Genomic DNA, 16844 nt, shown 5'->3' with positions numbered 1-16844 from the left:
CATAAATTGACCACACCATCTAATTTTAGATTGACGAAAATGTATACGAATCAAATATACAATGTATATTAATTTCTGTAGAATTCTGTAGATTTTGAGATCACGGAACACCAAACAATAATATTATTTTATGTGGAATCCTTATGCAAATTATCTTCAAAAAATGAGAGTACGTACTACGTAGAATATCGAGATATAATAATATGCACGCTTAAAATGCTATCCACCTAGTATTAAAAATAACAATAATAACTACTTTTGTCATGGTGTATGTTCAGAGAGCAATAAAATATTTTAATGCTAAATTTACGAAAAATACAAAACTTTAACATAGAGCGGTAAGAGCCTTAAAAAATTAAAGTTGTATGTTTGTCGTTCTCGTATTTATTTTTATTTAACTGAGAAAAATAGTTCGATAGTAAATCTAATGTTGTTTTATTTTATATACCTTTTATCTACATGATTTCTTTAAATGGTGGTTTTTATATCTTCTGGAGTTCTGAATAAACAATTATTGTAAATATTAGTGGTGTGCATTATTTATAGTAATTATCTCGAAAACGCTTAACCAACCTAAAAAAAATTTGTTTGACAAATCAATACACGATATAGCTATACCACCCATACAAATTATACATAAGATATAACGATTAACAACAACTATTCACTATACAGGGGGATTCATCAACATGTTCTATTTTTTCTATTAACAATAAATTTATGCAAATTTTTAAATATACTTAAGATTTAATTATTGAATTTTTGTACTAGGTACCTAAGAAGTATTCTGTTGTGATACAAACTTCTGTTTTTCAAATGAGTACCCTCTTTTTTTTATTGTAAATTATTACTTAGTGGAAAATGTATTTAAAAATATCATTGATTTACTTAATTAAATAGTTTGAGTAATTAGGTATAGTCTTTCAATTATGAAAGTATTTATGTAAAGTACTATTCAAAATTATAAAATAGATGCAATATTGGATTTAATATTTATTGTACACTTGGTTAATTTTTAAAAATTATAAATTATGTTGATAGATTCACTAAAATTTTTAAAACATCATTCTAATATAATATGGTGGAACAATTATTCTATATTATCATCCTAGGTTCACAAAATCAAATAACTCAAATATTGTAATATATATACGTTTCCAGAAAAATTACTTGCTAAATAATTTACTGCTGTAAATTTGGGGTTATTATTTGAAAAAACCGGATGCCGTCTGTACGTCTCCACAAGACATTCTTTGAGTGGTACAAAAAAAAAAAAAAATCTTGAGAATTTGAAAATAACCTTGCACAATAAAACGTGGATAAAAACATTTTAAAACGTATATGCGGGCGAAACACGCGATTTGTTTATCCGGGGCCGGGACCATATAAGTGTTGTAGTTATATTATGGGATCGATTCGCATCATAATAATATTATTATATACCCAATATAGGTACTGGTGGAACAGAATGTCATCGGAGCCGATTCTGCAGGTCCGCCGACGTACGCGTTTTATGCGTCTGCACAGCGTGACCCCCTCTTCGCCGCCGCCGCGCCGACTCTCGCCACTACCACAACCGCCGCAAAACAGTCGTACACCGACGAGCCTTCTATATACCTACATTGCACGCGTTCGCGTCGGACGACAACCGAACGGGTTCGGTGGACGACCAACGCGCTCCGCCGCCGACCGAGTGAACGCTACGGATTCCCATTGTACAATAACGCCGTACAATGCGACGCGCGTAATGCGTGCCGCGCACACCGTTCTACACGTATACAATGTTATTATACCATGGTATTATACAACGGTCGAACCGGTCGGTTCAAGGTCTCTCCTCCTGCACCACCGGTGTTCGCAGCAGCAGCACCACCGCCGCCACGGCCGCCGACAGGGCTGGACAAAGTGTGCGCGTGGCGGCGCGTTCGGTCGGCAGTACACGTCTAACCGCGTTTGCCGGCGGTCACTGGGGCGAGTCACTGTTGCGGACGACGAAAGCCCGCGGACCGAGAACGTTTTAATTATCTATTGCGATAATAACATTTTGATAATATATTTTAAAACGGCCGTAGCTTCACACGTGCCTCGCATTGCGCGTACTCGTAACAGTGTTTCCGGCCGTCAAACACGTCATAATAATAATATTACCGTTGTACTGTTATATTGTTAAAAGAATATGTAACAGGTTAATCTATACACTGCGTGCAAAGCGTTGAATCGAGATCGTTCTGACCGTCGTATTAGTTTTGTATACATATTATAGTCGCAGACGTATAGGATATTTCATCCACGGCGGGTAAAGCTCATCTTTGACTGAACGAAGTGTACGACGAAAGCATATAATATATACGTCTTCATCCCATACCTGCATTATCACTTTCCAGGTATATAATAATAATAATAATAATAATAACAATAATACTGCACGAGTACGTTTTTATAACATGCCCCCCGCCCCCAACAGTCCTATTAGAAAGTAACAAGACGTTTGCTATGACAAAGAGCGAATATCTGTACTTCGAAAGGGTTTCAAACGGATATGAACTAAAATATAAGATTCAATTTATGTAGGTTTATAATGTTTTAATCATTCATAATAAGGAAACAAAAAAATGTACTTGTGCAAAAATTATGGTCCGGAATTGAGTGCTGTGATACATGTTTATTATCTTAGACCATGCACGAATCAATCTTGATTTATACCGGTACATAATTTTTACATTAAAAGCTTTAACTGCATGTGTATTATATAATTATCAACAAATTTATCCTGCAAACGATGTGCGGAAATTAAAGTTAATTTATCAATTAATAAAATATTTAGTATTAAATAAGTATTTAGTATAGAATCTAGATGGAAAACAATTTTAAAATCCTTGAGCGGAGCTTTTTGTTGCGTTAGTTTTTTGTACATTATTTTTTCACCAAACTCATAATCTATATAATATGAAGGTTGCGTATTCTAAGAGGATATCACATCGCATTTGTTGTTTCCGTCTTAAGTACAACAAAGAAAATTTGCGTTGAGTAGAACCAATTTTGTGTTGTTAGCTTTAATGTGAAAATGGATTGATTTGAACGTTGGTTTTTTTATGATATTTCAATTTTTAACCAAGTTTTGAATATTTTTTAGTTGCAATATTTTTTTTGTTCACATAACCAGTTTAAAAGTTGACATGTTGTGAAAAACACAAACACGAATGAGGTTTGTACCAAAGTTTGATAATAGGTTAATCTAATAATCTAATGTTAAATAACATAGAATTGGTTTTGCGCAATTCAAATATGTCATGTTATACTTACAACACGTAAAGATGACAAGATGGAAAATAACTTACAAATGGAAATCGGATACAATACAATATGTGGGTATTTTTAACCTTAGGGCTGGTGCAGGTTTTTTTACTGGTGAGATTTTATTATCATTTTTATTGTTGTAACAGTGTATTTAATTTTATAAAAAGTGTTATATCTATATAATATTTTTTTGATTTATAATATTATAATCATACTTTTTAAAATATTAAATAATAATTAAAATTAATAATGATAATATGTTTGTAAAGGAGTCTATAATGATAACATGTTAAGAACCCCTGTTTAACCTCTTGATGACACTACCACTTACCAGGGTTTAATCTCTTACTTAAATCCTACTTTTTGTCAACGTAACTCAATTTGACGGATATGACACATGTGGTGAACTATATGTTTTTCTTCGATCAATAGCGAAGTTACCGTTATCAAAATTTATTATGTAGACGGATCAAAATGCTCAAAATGCTTTCACCTCATACAGTTTGCAAGTGCATACTGCAGCATTGTGTTGTGTTACGATTGTTATAATATAAAATATTATAATTATTAATTAGTACCTACATCGTAAAATCGTATAAAAAGTTTTCATTACACTTTGATAGGCAAAAATTGTGCTGTGCAAATTGCGAGTGTGTACATTGACAATAGATAATTTTATATTTTTACCACTTCAAAAAAAAAAACATATTTTTTCAATATATTTATGAGATTTTTTCTTGAATCAACTAGGTTTCAATTTTCAGTTTTTGTTTTTGTGTGGTTAATCTAGTACCTATAAGGATTCCTTGAATCAATATATATAGTAACAGATCACTAATTTATTACTTCGATATAAATTTAAAATCCATTTAATGAATTTATATTTTATACTTTATAAGAACGATTATAATTTATAGTATTATTATTATATTATATAAGATATTTATAATCAATTGTATTAGGTATTTAGGTGTACCTATAAATTGCAAAAAATCATAACTATTGAAAATGTGTTACCTACTCATTTGGACCAAGTATATTTATGCGGAAATTATGGTTTTTATCAGTGCTGAAACTTCAAAATCTGGATCCGGGAACGAAATTTTCAATTCCTCCCTCATTTAGGGATTATTAAGGGAAGTATGAAGCAGGCCGCAGGGTGCACTCATTTCACTTAAATATTGTTAGATTCTGAACGGAGTGATGAATGCATTGATTCTACAATAATGTATTTTGTTTTGTATCTCTGTACATTATACATTATAACTTGTCTAAATAATGGTTCAATTTTCAATTTCAGAAGTGGTTTCCGGCAAATTAAACTACAAAAATCACAAAAAAATGGGAATTTTCCCTTAATAGGTACCAGTTTTCAACAAAATCGGTGTTTATATATTGTTGTATCTATTTAAATTTAAATTTTCGATTTTTCTAAATATTTTTTTTTTAAATTCAAAAATCTCGAAGGTCTCGATTTTTTTATAAACGTTTAAAGATCAAATTTTTACGAAATATCTCAAAATTGCTAAAATATGCAAGTCATTTTGTAGTTGAAAATTTTTAAAATTGTTTGTATTTAAATCTAAGGTTTTTAATTCAACACTAAGTTTTCTATAAGCTTACCTTCAAATAGCTGTAGAAAAAACTCGACGTGTTATTATAGGAAAAAATGTTATGAGCGTTTGAATTTAAAATTTTTACGAAATCGCGTAATAAGGATAATGATTTATCCTCAATCAATTTTCAATATTTATTATTATTCAAACCGTATAAGTCGTAGATACTTGAAAATTTTACCAGTTATTTAAATTGGTATTTTCTTTACAACATTTAATTTTCAAAATATTTCGCTTATTTTAAGACATTTTAAATATAGGTTTTTGAATATTTTTTTTTTTATATAAATGTCGATAAAATTTTTTTGGCTGAGTCAAAATACTTGAAAATTTAATAAAAAGTTCCTCATGAGTTAGTCTTATAAGTTATATTTATTCAAAAATTATAAGAATACATAGGTACATTTTTTTTCATTAGTATTTAAAGTTTAAATATTGATAGAAATTCGTCAAAATCGTGAATATATACTTGGAAGTTATATTGAAATTAAAAAGTTATCAAAAAAAATGTAGAAGTACGTAGCTGAGAATTGAAAATTGAATAGGTACAAGATTTTCCATAATTTTTACTTACAATAATTATAAAAGAAGTTGAGCATTGGTCGATTAAAAAAAAATTATCTAAAGTTTAAAATTTTACGAAATTAAAAACATACTCGTAAAATAACAATTTACTATCAAATAATTTTAGATTTTTGCTGTAGTAAAAAAATTACAATCAGTTGTTTAAATTGGTATTTTCCGATGTGATTTAATTTTGCGGTATCGGGTCATTAAAATATAAACCACATTTTTCACCACTCAATGAAAATATATATCCTTGGCTAACAAATCATCTCCGTTCAGATCGTTTTTCGTATACCTATAATGATACCATTAATACCTATCATTACATCCATTATACAGTGAATTACTTTATGTCTGAGATCCATATACGATACCTACTGTATAGCAGAGCGTCACTCATTTGACTGTTCTTTTTTGAAAACATTATTGCATATTTTATTAATTCGAAAATAGTTTAATAGTTTATTATAAATTATTTAAAGAATAACATTATATTACTTTGGGCTCCTTAAGCGAACGAGTCCGGTTAATCCCTTTTATAGTTACGACACTGGTTTTTATAAGTTTATCATTTACAGTACTTAATTATTCATTATTTATTTATTTGTATGTATTTAACTTTTGTTATTAAAATTAATAAATCGTAATTCGTAAACTCTGAATTATATTTTTACAATATTAATGAAACTATTAAAGAAAATCATACATGTCGGTGTTTCTCTATCAAGGTATACATGTAATAATAGAGTTTGTGTTATTAATATACATTCACTGTTATTGTTAAAACCTAAAATAATTTAAGTGTTCCTTAACCGATTCGCATCTTATCGAAAATCGTCGATACCCATAATAATAAAATAAAATCTAATAATTAATAACGCTGATGTGATATTTTAGCATACGCAGTATATGCCACTTGACTATTTAATAAGGATCTACTAAGCTTTTCCGAATCTATTAACTTATTTACTCTTATATTACTAAATCTATAATATTCGTATTTATATACCTACTTAGTATAGTCTCACTAGCCTATTGTGGTGCACCACCTGATAAACTACAATTTAATAAGCACATGCCATCGGCTATTAGATTTAATATCCGTTTAAACTTTTAACATTAACACATTTAACGCTTGTACCCGTTAGCATGGACAATCACTAAAATTTTTTATCAAGATTTAATAATATGGTCTATTAAACATGATTTAGTGGCCTATGATTGGTTTATTTTATAACATTTTAATGAACCATTAAATTAATCAATTTTTCATGCAATCCGGCATTAGTATATTTAAAAAATATAAATATTTATAAGTCAAAACATTGTAAATTATTATTTTAAAAATAAACTGTTTTCTTGGAAAAAAAAATTTTCTTGAAAATATGTTACATTATTATTGAATTTATAATGAAATAAATGAATTGGTACGATTGTGTAGGTATAGTTGTCATCTGTAGTTGGTACTATACTGTGGTACCTTTCAGTACTTCGTAATTTCATTTCGCTTTGAAGCCTCTAACTTTAATTATTTTGAATACATTTTTTAAATTTCTTTAATAAGTAGTAACAAGTAGAATTACAACGTATGACGTGTAACAACAATAAATGTTAATAAAGATTAGTACCCAATACGAGGAGCTTGTGAATAATATACGCTGACGATGAGAGCATGAGACTACAGGTCGACGGATGATTGACTGAAGTGCGTTTTATTTTGAGGCGCCATCCTTAGAAAATATTCGAGAAAAATGAGATGCGTATAATCGGACGGGAATTAAAGAGGCTCGTAAATACCAATATTATACTATGTACGAGAATTATTTCTCTGAAATGTCATAGTACCACTTAGTAACTCGTAAACTGAAACAGGCTGAGAATCAAATAGTGAAAGATGGTCGCAGAGAAAACGGTTGGCAGGCACTGTTTTCTTCGAAATTGACCAAACAAAAATATCACTTGTTATTTATAGGTACCTAAGCTGGCGAGTAATGCAAATCGTTTACCTAAATATTGATTAATGGTTGATTAGTGGTTATCTCGAGTTTCGACCGTGGTATAATTGAATATATTATTTGACTATCGATTATCGTGATTCGTGGTTACATTATAAATATTCGCGCGCGGTAACTACTGCGATATTGTTCAATTTCTTCTAAACTATTTGTTTATGAGTCGGTTTTAAGAAAACTTAGTTGTTTCGCCGTTAGTATTCTTCAATACATTGTATCCACGTGTAATGGCGAAGATACGTCACCTTCATAAATTAGCTGCATGATTATAAACTGATACGAAATATAATTGACAAATTTGTTGGTAAGTCACCAAAAGTATAACTTTATTTTAGTGAATTTTTCCTTAATAAGATATAATATGTATCTTTCCTTGTAGCCCCATTTAGATTAATTAACATTTACTTTCGTAAAATGTCTTGTGCTATGGAATTTTTATGAATTTATTAGAATTTAACGCTCAAATTAGACCGTTCGAACGGAAATAGTTGAACTAGATTCAACTTCATGGTATCGTGGTTATATGTGTGGTAAGAATGTATAAACTTTCTGGTGTACCAAAAGCTTACCATGTATACCAACCAATCACAGAAAAGTATTTTTATGCACGTACTCGTATACAAGTATGTATACTGTATGTCTGTATAGTGGAAACCCGCCTTAAGACGCGTATTTGTCAAAGTGTAGTGTTATATGTAGCGCAACGTAATCCCAGTTAAACTTTTTTTTCTATTATCTCGCCATTTCTGTGTTAGTAATGTTCGTATTAATCAATTAATGTATTATTATAATTCTAATATTAAATGTGTAATATAATGTTGTATAGTAGCGGTGAAACAAGTTTTATTCAATTCCAGCTCGACGGTATACCTACGCGCGTTTCACTCGTTTCCAGAGGATTACGTATATTTACCAAGGGTAATATTTACAAAATTATCTTTATTATTCATTAGTTCTATATAGGAATCTAGTATCAAGTTTATTTCTCTAGTCTAGTTAACGTGGCTGCATATAGTTATTATTACAGTTGTCAGGTGAACTAGTTAAGCCCAACTTTGGGTAAAATTGTATACATTATCTTATATCTTTGATTTTATAATTGAATAGGTATAGTTGCATACTTACATTTATTATTGTATATGTATTGTACTGATGTCTTATCTTATTGGCTAGGTAAACTTAATGTTTAGGTATACTTTTATAGTTACTTATTGTCTATATACTCGTTGTCCGTTGACATTACAATATTCTGAAATGTATTTGAACTCAAACAATCTAGTATATTTATACTAAACATACTAGACGTGTATACTACACGACCTAACTGAAACGTGTTTATGCTTGATCCAAAATAATCTAAAATTATATTTTGTGTAATAATATATTATTCAATATTCAAACATATAGTTATCCATATATCTACATAATATATGGTTATATGAGTTATATTGTTTAATATATTATATTTTATAATCAGATCCACGTTGCACTAGAGATATACGTAACAAAATGTACTCGCGTTCTATATTTCTTCATAACGCGAATTGAAGATGCAACAGTAAATGGCTCATAAAAAATAATAATGATACACCTTTAAATTATTAATTTAATAATAATTATACTGTTAAAACTAAAAACCATAGTATAGTTGTATTAATTGATGTTATAATAATTATATAATATATAATAAGTTAGTATTTCTGATGATTATTCATTTTTATAGGTATACTTATATGTTCGCACATGCATGACTGTAAAAATGTTATATGCGTTAAGGTTCTATGAGCAGCACTATGCACGCTATTGATTTCATTTACCTAATATCAATTATTGGTATTATCACCGCTATCTAGCGGTGAATACATAAAGTCTTTAAAACCTACTTGTAATTTAAAAAAATTAACCATAATAATCTAATGATCAAATCATTCATAAAAATTAAAAATTATTGATTAGATACTTAAGCATCTATAAACATAAATGTTTATATATTATGTAATTATAACTGTTAACATATAATATTATATTAAATATTGGTGACCGCTGACCACAGGACCCTTAATTAAGATTTAAATATTTTAATAAACGCTATAGAAAAAAAAAACAACAAATACTAACGTAAACACTATTTACCTTAACATTTTTTCATTTAATAGTCTATTATTAAAGTAGGAAAAACTTTTAACTGTTTTCTATAACAATATATATATATAATTAATTAGGTGAAATGTTGACTATTATAAAATATTAGTAAATAATTTAAAATACAAACCCATACCTATAGATTAAATATTAACTATTTAACTTATTTCTTCGTCGAGTTTAAAAATAAGAAAAATGCTTTTTCAGTTTAAAAATCATTTTAAATTAGCCCTATTTCATATTTGTGTTTAGATGTAGAACTTTCAAAAATACCTATAATGCATGAATTACTTGACAGTATACGTGGATTTTTTCATGTATTTTATGGTTATAATTTATTAACTATAACATCGATAGTAAATACGGTTAAGTATATCTCTAGGAGTAGTGGCATAATTTGGTGATGTTTATAAGAGGGGGAAAAGAAAATATGTTTGTACATTTTATCTGTTACTCCCTTAAAAATGTGGACCACAAGCATTATAACTTATAAGCACCTGTCAATATAACCATTGTTATTATATGTATAATATAAGTACACGTATAAATATATGCATACATAGAAATATTTAATAACATAATATTTAAATAATCATAAACAATTTATATGGTAATACATTATAGGTAGGAATGACATTGCTGATGTGTGCGTAGTCTCTTCGAGATAAAATAAAACTCAACCGCTTGGTTTATTTAATACAATATAATCATAAACACATAGCACATTTGTGCAATAGTGTTAATTACAAAGAAATATTATATCTTAGTAATGTACATCTAGAATAAGGGATTCAGATTTTTTTGTATTATCTTCATAAAATATTCTATAGTATAGCATTAAATAGTTAAATAAATGACGTACTAGTCTTTTTAAAAAGTGTCATGAGAGGGGGATACGACACCCCTTTATTGTTCAATTTAGCAAGTAAACATATAAAATAAAGAATTCTCTCAAGTAAAATATTGGTATCGACATATATATATATATTTTTAATGAATATTGTATTATTTATATTTTATACGAATATAATATGTATATATATCTTACATATACACAGTATTTTTATATTTTAGTAGTATGAATATTCTAACATAAAGTTAGTGGTTGTTTAATTGCATACATATGAGTTACGTTCTGTATAAAATAAACTGTCTACCAGCTATTTTTTAATTATTAACGAAATCACAATACGGCGTTAGTGGACGATAATTTACACACGCGCAAGCAGTTTGTGTTGTAGAGGTCATTGTAAAAAAATAATTAGGAGTGAAGTATTATAGGTAGGTATTTAAATTTTAAACCGCTCAGTTTGATTGATTGTTGTACGTTTTCTAGATTTTAATCGAAATAAAATGACAGAGCTAATGGAAAAAATATTACAAACATCCGTTAAACATTAACCTTTTGGTGAGGCTTATGAATTAAAAACATGTCGAGGTCAAATACATTAGAAATCTGTAATAAAACATTATACGTTGAAACAAAGGGTGCTAAATCTATTTTTTGTTACCTGTATGACTACGATACTCTTTGTTTAATGAGTTTATAAGTTTTATTTAAACATTTTTTTTTTAATTGTGTACTATAGGTTTACTATGCTTAGTAAAAAAAACGTACATTGATAGGCATTGCTTTGAGTATTTGCTTAAAATGTTGAATATTGTGTTCGTAATAATTAACTAAGTATACCCGTTATATCGTTTCAAGTTGTAAATTAATATCAATGTAATGCAAGTTTTTAAACCAATATAATCTTTTGTTTTTGATCTCAAAAAATTAAACATCTAAACATTCTAAACACACTTAATTTAATTATGAACACACAATATTATGAAATCAAAATACTTAAATTCTTTTAAATAGATTTAATGTTAATGAATAATTATACGTAATATGTTTTTAGATTTTTATTTAATTTATTTTATATCGACGTACACAATGATTGTCAACAATTAATAAGTACCTTATTGACGAAAATTGTTTTATTACTATCTTAAAATATTAACAATAATAATAATTTAGACAGTTAACTTGTCAATATAAAATAATTATTATGTTGTCCACATTATAAATTTTGTAATCGTGGTTAACATTATGTAGGATCTACAGATGACTTGTGTTGTATATAGTGACCAGTCATTATGCACGAACTCAGAGTACGTGAAAATCGTTTCTTTCTCAAATGCACGTTTTATGCAGGTCCTTCGACCTGCAGTTTCGCAAAAAATTCAAACCCTTGACCCGATTACTTGATATACTTGTTGCCGTTTTTTCCCTTCGCAGCCAAGTCGCGTCACCGAGGTCGTACAAAACTATAACGATTCTCGTGATTACAGTTATAACCGAAAAAAATAACGTGGAAACAATACGTGGTTATTTTTTATTTCGTATTTATATAATATGTATAATGTATATATACTATATTATATTCTTTTTGTTTGTCGTCAGATCTTTTTCTTAGTTTTTTTTTTATAACGCGTGTGACCTAGTCTCCGCCACCATCGCCGACTTATGAACAATGGAGTACGAAGGAAATTAAGGAAATCCGTGAGAAAGTGTGCGTCCGTGTGTGGAGACGAATAGCACTTGCGTATATACATATATTATACTATTTCAGTGTACACTACACGTTTAAATATTATGCACGCAAATGTAGTGATATACACGTGCATAAATCCACACATTCATATAACAAAAAACAAATTATAATATAATAATAATCGTGATATGTAAAAAATAAATAAATCATATTGTTTTTGCATTTTTCGAGGAGAAGACAGGGAATACTAACGTTGTATATTTTTATTTATACCGTATTACCCACGTTTAGTGGCATTGAGCAAGGTTGTCGGTTATAACTGTACCGGGATGTAATAATAATACATACATATTCGAGCGCTGTGTACGTATTGCGATTAGTGAATGACCCCATTAGTAGTTCCTTAACTCGATTGAGTCACCATGCAAATCATGTGTTTCCTGAAGAAAGACCGGACTGTAATACATAGAGCAGCGCGTATACTGCATATTAATATTAATTTAATAACTATAAGATAGTATAAACAACCGCAGGTTTTTTGCATCATCTGATCGTCGAAACACTACAATATATAATTACCTACTTGTTGGCTGTTGTAACTCATCTTAGTATAAAACGAAGAATTTATTGAGAATTAAAATTTTAAAAAGTTGATATAATAGATAGTTATAACTTACAAGTACTCTATAAATTTTACAATTTTTTTAGATTTGATCTCTATAATTATTACCAAAGTCCGAATGATTTAATTAATATTTTTTAACAATTTATTTAATTAATTTAGAAAATATTATAATGTTACCTACTGATTTATTTTTGTTCAAGTTTTTATAATTCTACCGAGTCTAGGGTGTAATGAAAATAGCTTATAATTAAGGTTAAGCACTTACAGGAGCTTGCATGTTTTGCAATAATTATTCAAAACATATCTTAGTGATATAAATAGAAATTTGTTTCATAGTACTAGAAGTTTTAACCAATAATTTTTATTTTACATTTTGTTATATTTGTATTTAAAATATATATTTCGTATAATTTATTAAAAAAAAAATAAAAATAAAACATTAATTTATAACATAGAGATTATATATTTTTTTATACTAAACAATTTTTAATATCAATTTTCTAGAAATTGGAAGAAAATAGATAACATTTCCTAAGTATCGATTATTATAAATAAATAATAATCTATATCTATCTAGTATCAACTGTGTTTTTTCCTTATTATTTGTTTATTTTGAAAAACATAAATTCGTCTGATAAGGAATACGCCGAGTACAGTTAGTTTTTGTCAATTCGTTTGTTTGTATCATATATATTTTTGTCTTGGGTTGATATAGTTAATATAATATTCTAGACTAGGTATACAATTTTTTTTTGTGAAAATCAAATTAAAAATGTCTTAAGAATAACGCCTCATTTATTAATACATATTACATACATTTGTAATTTTCGGGTTTTTAATGAAAAATAAAATATATTCTTAAATATATTTTAGGAGACTATTTATAATGAATAACGATATGTAATATACCTACAGCGTAAAAAAAGTTCCTTTAACTTATTACTAAATATAAATCTTAAATCGTACATTAATTAATAATAATATTGATAAAACTGTAAATGTCTATTTGAAAATAATTCTAATTAGTTTGTGGCTTGTGAAAAACCAAAAGCTCTGAAATACATTTATTTAATGCACAATATATACCATATAGTTTATTAGTATATGTCTTTAAAAGTGAACAATTCAAATGTACCTAATAAGTGTATTATTATTTATTAGTAAATGTATTGTAATTTTTGAATTTAAGAAAGTCAACTCCGTTGTTGACTTATAGAATACGTAAATATAAAGTATAAATAAATCTAAACATAGCATATAAAATCACTTGTAAATGTATTGTGATTTTTTGATCCATAATCTTATATTCCTTTATTTCTTAAAACTAAATATTGTTTGAAAAGATGACGTGTTGAATAATTCTTTGGAAACATACAATAGGCATTACAATATAATAATATAATCAGACTAAGTACATACTTATAGCTTATTTATTAATATATTCTTTGGGTTTGGTACTTAATATTCAGATTTTAGTCTTTGTACTATGATAAATGTTGAATGGTAGGTTGTATTATAATATATTTATAATATTCGTATTAATTGTATTTGATAACCTAAAATTTTTTTAAACAATAAGTATTTTTCATTTAAATAAATCTATAAAATCAAAAGGCTTTGTGTACCTATTTTATATTTATTTTGGTTTGATTACACTAAAGTGTAAATATAAACTAAATAAACTAAAAATACTAAAAATACCAAAAATAATACTTAATATACTAAAGTCTTAAATGTGTAAATAGCCTAAATAGAAAATATTGTATAGTTTTGTAGTAATATGTGGGATTATTAGCTTAAAATTTATCTAAATGTTATGAAAATTTCATTTTACTCGTATAATGTACATGGAAAAACTATTTTTGAATAAAAATTGGGTTTGCATATAAGTTCCCAGCTTACATAGATTTGTCAAACCAGTACACAGTTTTCCCTTTCAATTCATAAAAATGATTGTGCATCTAAAATTTTGTGATTTCATAATTTGACATTGAAATTGTATAGATTGATTGTAGATATAGTAGATATAGTTTATCGGGGGTGTGGAGTTTAAATTACATTGTTAGCACCTTTCAAAACATATCCAAAAATGTTTAAGTAGACTTTTTGGGCATAACACATAAATGATATTATAATTGGACGGATACAATAATGTACATTGTAAATTATTTGATACCAGCTGTTTATACATCTAGTATGATGAGTATTGTAGTATAATTTATAATACTATGTTTCTATTATTATGCATAGTACTATCTTCGGTTTTCTATAATTCGGTCTACGTAGGTATCAAGCGAGTGCAATATTTGATGTCAAACCCCTTAGATATAATTTTTTTTCTTTAATTTAAATCAAAACAGCAAGTCTTTTGGGGTGCGTTTAAAGTTTTAACATTGCGTGATATCTTTATACTATCTTTCATTGTTATAAATTATGTTTGAACACGAAATGTTGTTTTGGTAAAACTTATTGAAATCCGACGCGATATCAATTTCCTATTATATAGTATGCACAAACAGTTGAATATAAACTGTAATCGTACTCATCGAGTTACACCGTGAAAAGGTCCGGTTTAAACGTGTATTCAGTAAGCCATTTAGCCATATATATACTTTTATTGAGCTATAAAGATGATATGCTATAGGTGTATCTTCTGAATTCCTCTCTAGTCCCCTGGAGATCTTCCGCGTTTTCAAGGTTTTTTTGAGAACCAATAATGTATAATGTAGGTATATATCTAAAACATCAATCAATATATAAATAAGCATTAAATTAAGGTATAAAGTCGTCACAGTTTTTTCACATCTATTATATTGTTTTTACCTGCACGGCTGCACGGATATAGATTTATTTATTGTGTGACTGTTAAATATTGTCTTTAAATGACTACTAATTTTGTCGTTTTTTTTTTTGGTCTTCATGATATTGCAATAATTTTACATCGATATTTTTTGTATGCAATAAAATGTAGAATGATTGTAGTGGTGTCTGTAACTAACATAAAGTATATATTTAAATGATACAAAAAAACCGCAACTCGCAGGTCCTACATGCAGGCCACATGCCCACATAATATGTATATTTTAATCAATTATTATGTTTTGTAAGGTTATTACAAATTACGATGTACAGCCGCATATGCGTTATATACTTATATGGTTTGTATTTACGCGATATCATTATACGATTATAATATTATACTTACCATTATGTGTATAATATTAGGGTTCAGATTTAATTTTTGCCGATACGAATAAAATAATACAAATCACTCTGTGCACGCTGTAAGCAACACAAATCGTTTTCATTGAAATTATATAGATACACATATTATAATCCACCGAGGATTCGTAGTCAAATTTAAACTACCGAGTACCGACTCTATATATATTATTATAAAACATAAATATTCAACGCCCGTACATTTTATCTATGCTTAAACTCTTATCATATATTATTATAATATGTAATATACACCTATAATATACATATTATGCATGTACACGGCCAGTGCATTAAAAGATAAAAAAAAGAATTTGAAAAAAGTACTCGTGCGTGGGCGTGTGACACGCGTACTACGATACGATATATTTTAACTATATATAATTCTGTTTTAATTGTACCGAAAAATTCACATTATATGTATATTGTATATGGTAAACAGACAGTTTTGTTGTAATTTATTTTTGTTTCTGAAATAATTGCTAAGAAAAATGTTTGTGTTTGAAACACGCCGTATATATATATAAACACTACCCATTTTATAAATTACACATGAATATAATATAACATACATATACGTACAATATAATATATATAAAATTATAAACCGTATACATAGGTGGGAGTACCTATGTGATTTTCGGTACAGATCATTGTCGTTGACATGATGCGCGTGTGCCAAGAAAAGTGCGCTTGAGTATTTACTGGGCAATGAGGTAGTTTCGGAATTCTCCGTCAACTACATTAGAAATAATAAAAATTATTATTATTATTATTGAGTCCGGACATCCGGATATATAATATTATTATGTATATTGAAAAT

At 27.8% G+C, this 16844-nt stretch overlaps 1 protein-coding gene across 1 annotated transcript in view; it reads left to right on the top strand.

The window, feature by feature from the left end:
- Positions 1-1964: 1964 nt before the first annotated feature.
- The window catches only part of LOC114123484 (sodium-dependent transporter bedraggled), an 81696-nt gene continuing 66816 nt past the window's right edge, over positions 1965-16844 (top strand). Inside the window, exon 1 of the mRNA XM_027986490.2 lies at positions 1965-2384. The gene's annotated coding sequence lies outside the window, so the exon portion shown is untranslated. The remainder of the gene's footprint in view (positions 2385-16844) is intronic.

This window comes from Aphis gossypii, chromosome 3 (genome assembly GCF_020184175.1).
Source record: "Aphis gossypii isolate Hap1 chromosome 3, ASM2018417v2, whole genome shotgun sequence".
NCBI classification, from domain to species: domain Eukaryota; kingdom Metazoa; phylum Arthropoda; class Insecta; order Hemiptera; family Aphididae; genus Aphis; species Aphis gossypii.
This window is presented reverse-complemented; position numbering and strand designations above follow the sequence as displayed.